At 43.6% G+C, this 6,000-nt stretch overlaps 1 protein-coding gene across 2 annotated transcripts in view; it reads right to left on the bottom strand.

Annotated features, from left to right (window-relative positions):
* l1cama (L1 cell adhesion molecule, paralog a) overlaps positions 1-5,730 on the bottom strand; it is a 40,440-nt gene extending 34,710 nt beyond the window's left edge. For both annotated transcript variants that reach the window (XM_076740179.1, XM_076740178.1), the window contains exon 1: positions 5,569-5,730. The gene's annotated coding sequence lies outside the window, so the exon portion shown is untranslated. The remainder of the gene's footprint in view (positions 1-5,568) is intronic.
* Positions 5,731-6,000: the final 270 nt, after the last annotated feature.

Genomic DNA, 6,000 nt, shown 5'->3' on the forward strand with positions numbered 1-6,000 from the left:
TTAATTCCAACAGTATTGACAAGGCCTGTAAAAAGCTTACCAGAACAAGCAAAGCAACAGTGCTGAAGTAGCTGACAGTACTGGGATATGTGCAACATGCCCGCAAGTTTAATTAAAAATGCAGCTGGCCTTTCAGCAACAAATCAATAAATTAGTAAACCAATGCTGTCATGTCCCCTTAATAAACAGCCTGTGCAATGTAATCAAAGCCAGGACGGTGCAATGACTATAATTCCCCAAAGTATCACAATATGGTCACAGTTGTCTGAGATATTGTCCTTAAGAAATGAGCATATACAACAAACGAACGTATTATATCGTAATGTTTTATACTCTAAATTTGCTATTTGGAATTTCCAAAAGCACCCAAAGGCAGTATGATGGAGGTTAGGTGGCTTCACTGACCATTAACTTATCTAACATTACTTTTAATGTAGCTACAGTCTGCGGTTGTTTTTTCTCAGAGCAAAAGATGTGAGGAAAACAATTGAAGCTCAATATGCTCAATCATTTGGATTCTGAGACAGTGTTTTCCCCGTGGACATATCGAATACTTTATAAAACAACCCACAAAATGAATGTTTTTGTCAAAAAGCATGCTAACTTTAGCATTCAATTCAGTTTCTGATAAAATCTTAAGGGGCTCTTTATATAAGTTTTTAATGATTACAAAGATTTTGAAAACGATTAGCAGATTAGCAAGTTAAAGTTCCTGCACTGAAAAGATCTTTCTGGTGGAAAGAATTAGAGGCAAAATGAAACCATTAATAACTTTCTGTGAGGCAGAAAAAAGGTATGACGCAACCTAATCTTGAAGCTATTTTCACTGAGAAGCCATAAAACGTACTTACTGATCATCTGACACTTGACATTATCTTTCACAAATGAAAGGCAATAATCCAACACTGGTATTGATGTACAATTAATTCATTCATGCGGGCATCTCATACTGGCCACTGTTCATTATGAGCCCAGCATGCGCATAAATGCACAGAGAAACATCTTTGACAATCAACAGAACACTTCATAGACGCAACTGGGAAACACACTGGACAGAGGGTCAATTTAGTCCAATTATAGCCACTGATGTGGACAATAAAGCCTCTTTGATAGAGCTGACTGTTGTCCAGATGGAGAAACGCTAAGGGGAATTCTCTGTTTCGCTGAGACAAAGACATAATTTTGTTAGAGACAAAAAAAAAAGATGAGGACAGCATTAAGACGAAACAGAGAAGGTCAGACACGAGGTTCCTCTGTGCCTTAAGTCATATTCAGTGTAGCTTTATTGCTATGTTGCTGTCCTGACTGGTTCTGTGTTCAATGTGCACTGCAGTTTTTTTAATTCTCTCATTTAAAGATTTTTTTTTTTTAACAATATCTGGCGCCTCCGTTATTGGTTTGGCAGTGATTAATTTCTCTCCCGATTCAAAGTAATATCCACTATGGGTTTCCAGTTTTGTAATTTTAACTGCCAATATCATATTTCTTACCCAGGGGAATTCGACAATTTCTCCTCCTTCATGCCATCACTCCTGAACGCTTTAATAAGGTAATTCACTCTGCCAAATTAAATTCATTTCCATACATGACGCCTCTATTTGTGCCCTCGTCTCCATCACAGGTTCAATTGTATAACGGGGTTGGATTTATGAGTCTTTGTCTGAGAGCATCTTTCCAGGAAGACTAATAGGAGCCTTAGTCATTATTTTGATTAAGATCCCGACATGGCTTCTCTGTCCACCACTGAATGAATACTGTGAAACCAAAGAACTGCGTGGCAGGAGGAGCATGGAGAAGAACAGACATGCAGAGGCGGTAAAGGAAAAATGAATTACCTGGGTTGAAAGGTTTGCTCTGGCTTTCTAAGAAGAGAACGTGACTCTTAAGTGATGACTGGAACAAGGTGGTTCAGAGAGATTGCCATGACAATCCTCCTCTACTTTGTCTCATCTTCCATAACAGCCTTTATCTTTCCGCCATCTCCGTACCATCCTGCTGCCTTTTAAATCAATCCCTTCCAGCTTTAGGTTTTCCTCCCTGCCTGCCTCATTTCACCTCTGCAAATTTCATTCTCCCCTTTTCCTGGCCTCCTTCCCTCCTCCTCGGTTCTCTATAATCATTTACCCATGGCTGGCCTGTCAATCCATCTGACCCTTAGCTCCCTAAATCACCACAATGTATTCTCCTCCAAACCCTGACAGCATGTCTACACGATCCCCTACTTGACACGCAGTGGGCTGACTCCCATCTGCACAGTCTAAATCAAACAGCCTCCAAGCTGAAACAGGGGAGGATAGGGTGGGGTCGGGGGGGGGGGGGGGACTCCATCTTGACAGCATCCTGAAGGTGCACATGCAAGTCCGCTCACACACGTGCAGGGCATCGAAAAGACATGCACACACTGGAAGATAACTCAAGGGAGTTCGCTCGCATACCTTTGAATCTGCATTTGTGAGTTTGTAACTTTACAACTATTATTCTCAAAGGAGGATAAAAGGGAAAGCACAGATGAAACAGCTATTGTTGGCACTTCAGTCTAAGCGATAGTTCTCTCTCTTAACCCTTATTTTACCCCGTCGCTGTTTTAATGGCTGAATCCCCAGAAAGTGGCGTGTGCGGTCTTTGATCAGCAGCAGACGTTAAAGTAATCAGGCCAGGGAGACAACATTAGAGAATCTTTAATTTGGCGCACTGCAACAGGATCTCTGCAGAGTGGTTGCCTGCGCGTGTTGCAGAAGTTGTGCGTGCGCAGATGTGTTTATGCGTGTATGTTGGTATATCTGTGTTTGGTGAGCAGGATGACTGGCGAAGGTGCCCTGAGGATATCACAGGTTGCTGAGGAGCAAAGGGCCAGTGCAGTGCTGCTCTTCCCTGGAGCTGCTCCTAGCTGGCAGTGTGAGAGCAGATCGCTCCTCTCCTCCTACACAACACCAGCTCTACACTTCACCTGCAGGACTAAAGGCATTTGGAAAAAGGCCAGCTTCTGACATTATCATCCCATAAAAATTGATATGGTAAAATCAGAAATATCAGAGCACACATTGCAGGGCTTTTCCCTCATACTCTTCAATCATAATCAGTTATCTGTAAAAAACAATGTTTGGAAATCCTCCTCTTAATCTTCTCGCCTTTCATTTCTATGCTTCCTTCTTTTGCCACAGCCCATCCTCCCTTGTGACCTTGCCCTTTTCTATATCCTAGTTGATCCCTCTGTCTCTCTCTCTACCCTCTTCAATAGCTATAGCAGTACACATACATTAAAGGATGCAAAGTGCTTTGCCTTTCAAAAGGAAGTCCACTCTCTCTCCTCCTCTCTCTTTTTTATGTTGCCATCCTCCCCTGCCTTCTCCCTCTCTTTTTGCGGTCTCTGTGTCCCTCTCTCCTCACATAAATCCCTGTTTCCATCCATCTCTTTGATGGTACAGCTCAATTAACCAACCCAGCGTCAAAGGGGAGATTACATTCTGCACCACACTATAGCAAAGGTAATCATATAGTCCAAGTCGAGCTACTCCGACATCCCTGCTAAACCAGCAGCTCCCAACACCGTCTAGAGATCTGCCTGCCACTGCCATACAAACCTCACTGCATTAAATAGTATGATAATGTGACCAGCAGTGGGTCTCTGGAGCATTGCAGCCACAGAGAGGATGCACGCGCACACAGGCACACACACATACACATACACATACTCATTCACTCCAACACGCCCTCTTCAGCAGCAGCTGTATCTTGATCTATTGTGTGAATGTGTGCAGTGCAGTATGTTTATGGATGTTGTACAGATGGTAACAAGTCATTGTCAGGCGCAGTGCCTTCCCTCCCCTCCAGTCCCTTGACTGGGTTCATCTGGGACAAGCTGCAGGCTACTGAGGGAGGGATGGAGGGAGAGAGAGAGACAGTGGGTTCACTACAACACCAGCACACACATGCACTGGTATGATATGAGCAGATGCACAAAGATATGTATGTATATCCGCACACATCCATATTTTTGTGCATTCGGTCATATTTCTGGGACTCTGGTCAGAGCTTTACGATGGAAGTGGAAGTGGAAGACGTGCAAAAACAACCTACAGACGAAACAAGCTCGCAGCCTTTGGCAGCTGCTTCTGGCAATACAGTTTTCTACGTTAACACAACTGCTGGAACATTGTCTATGTTCTGCCTTTGGATGGAACAGATGTGTGACGGGCCGCAGAGGGTGACAGCAGGCAGCTGTATGGCACACAGCCAGGTAAGTGCCTCCTTTTCATGGGCACACCTCCACAGTCTGCTGCCATCGCTGCCCCACCCTTATTTGTACTTCCCCTGATATCTCCTTCCGTATAAATATCTCTCACTCTCCGTCTCCTGTTGATATCTGAATCTCTCTTTCTTTCTTTCCCTCCTCCAGTTCTTTTTAGATTCCTTCTCTTTTTTCCCTCCAAGGTCTGTAGTCTTAGGTTACCCATCTCTGTCATTGCTCTTGCGAAACAGACCCACTGCAGCTGCAGGAGATCAGATTGGTAGACTGGAAAATTGTTGTTGTCTGCTCTGTTGTACTGTTCACCATACAGCTGAGTTTCATCCTCCACAGCGATGAAATTCGCAGCAGCACATTGCAATCATGGGCAGTACTTTAGCATTAAGCCAGCTATTAGCTGGGGGAGGGGAATGTGGAGAGAAAACGAATATTCATATTAAAGTAGTGAAGCAGGAGGGCAGGCAAAGAAATTAATTTGCCTGAGAAATTTAATGCAGTTTGCAGAAAAATGCATAATGTGACATGAATTGCAAAAAGTATATTTGCATTACATAGTTTTCACATCTGGTAAGAAATCGTAAAGTACACCGTTGCTATAAATCTATAGTAATGCAACAGATTCAAAGTGCAGTTCAGTACACTTTGCAGGTACTAAAAATCACATGTATCTTTACAGCTAATCCAAAACGCATCCAGGTTTGTACAGTTTTAGAGAGTAAATCTTGTAATCTGACCAAGGAAATGAGGCAGTACAATGGCACACAGCACTGCTGCATATTCAATATTAATGTCAGAGGAGACCCTGTTGCATGCAACGCACTGAATGTTCAATCAGCAAGACAAACACACAAAAACAAAAGAAAAGCCATTTTCTCTCAAAGTAATCTGCACCAACAGGTTATCCATGACTCCTGACTTTAACACTCCAAATTTCTTCTAACAATTCAAAGTAATGCAGTGCTAACATGGATTTAATCACAACCGCCACTACTACTGAACTAGAGAAGCGCTCTAACATTTTCACATTTTTTCAAACTAAGTGGCTTGAAATAGCTCTAATTTCATAGTTTTCTGACACATCAACACACTTAATGGAGATAGGAGAAATGCCCAGAGAGAAAACATTCAAATAAGGAGCTGTTAAAGTGATTTACATCAACCAGACTGTCATCTTTTACTGCCAACGGAAGACGAGGCAAAAGTGTGATTCCATAACAAGCCACCTCCACCTACCAGCCTAATTAATCCGCTCACCAGCTCTCCCCCGCTCTCTTTCTCTTTAATGACAAACTGTGCACCTCGTCACAAAAACATCCTCTTACCTTCACAGTGACGCTCCTTTCCTCTGACAACCCCTTGCGTCCCTTTTTGCCCTCTCTCTCTCCTTATCTACTTGTGCCTTTTCTCCCTCTTTTCTATGAAATTGATTGTGCCCCTCTCCTCTCTGCTGATGCTGCAGTGATAGAAAAACACACCCTCCTTTGGCCGCTCTCTCTCTCTCTCCCTCCCTGACTCTCATTGGCTGCCTGTTAGAGGTGACATCACCCTTCTTCCCTGCCTCCCTCCCTCCCTCCTCCTCCTCTGTTCCGTCCCTCGTTCTCTCTTCACCTCACCCTCTGTGGATTCTGGCCATTCCTTTATTGTACCCCCCCACCCCACCCCCACCCCCCACCCTCTCTTCCTGTCCTCTATCTATTGCTTCTGTCCTCCTCTTCCTCCCTGTTTACAGTCTAAATTAGTAGCTGCTCTTATTA

The sequence above is a fragment of the Chaetodon auriga genome, chromosome 10 (genome assembly GCF_051107435.1).
Source record: "Chaetodon auriga isolate fChaAug3 chromosome 10, fChaAug3.hap1, whole genome shotgun sequence".
Taxonomy (NCBI): domain Eukaryota; kingdom Metazoa; phylum Chordata; class Actinopteri; order Chaetodontiformes; family Chaetodontidae; genus Chaetodon; species Chaetodon auriga.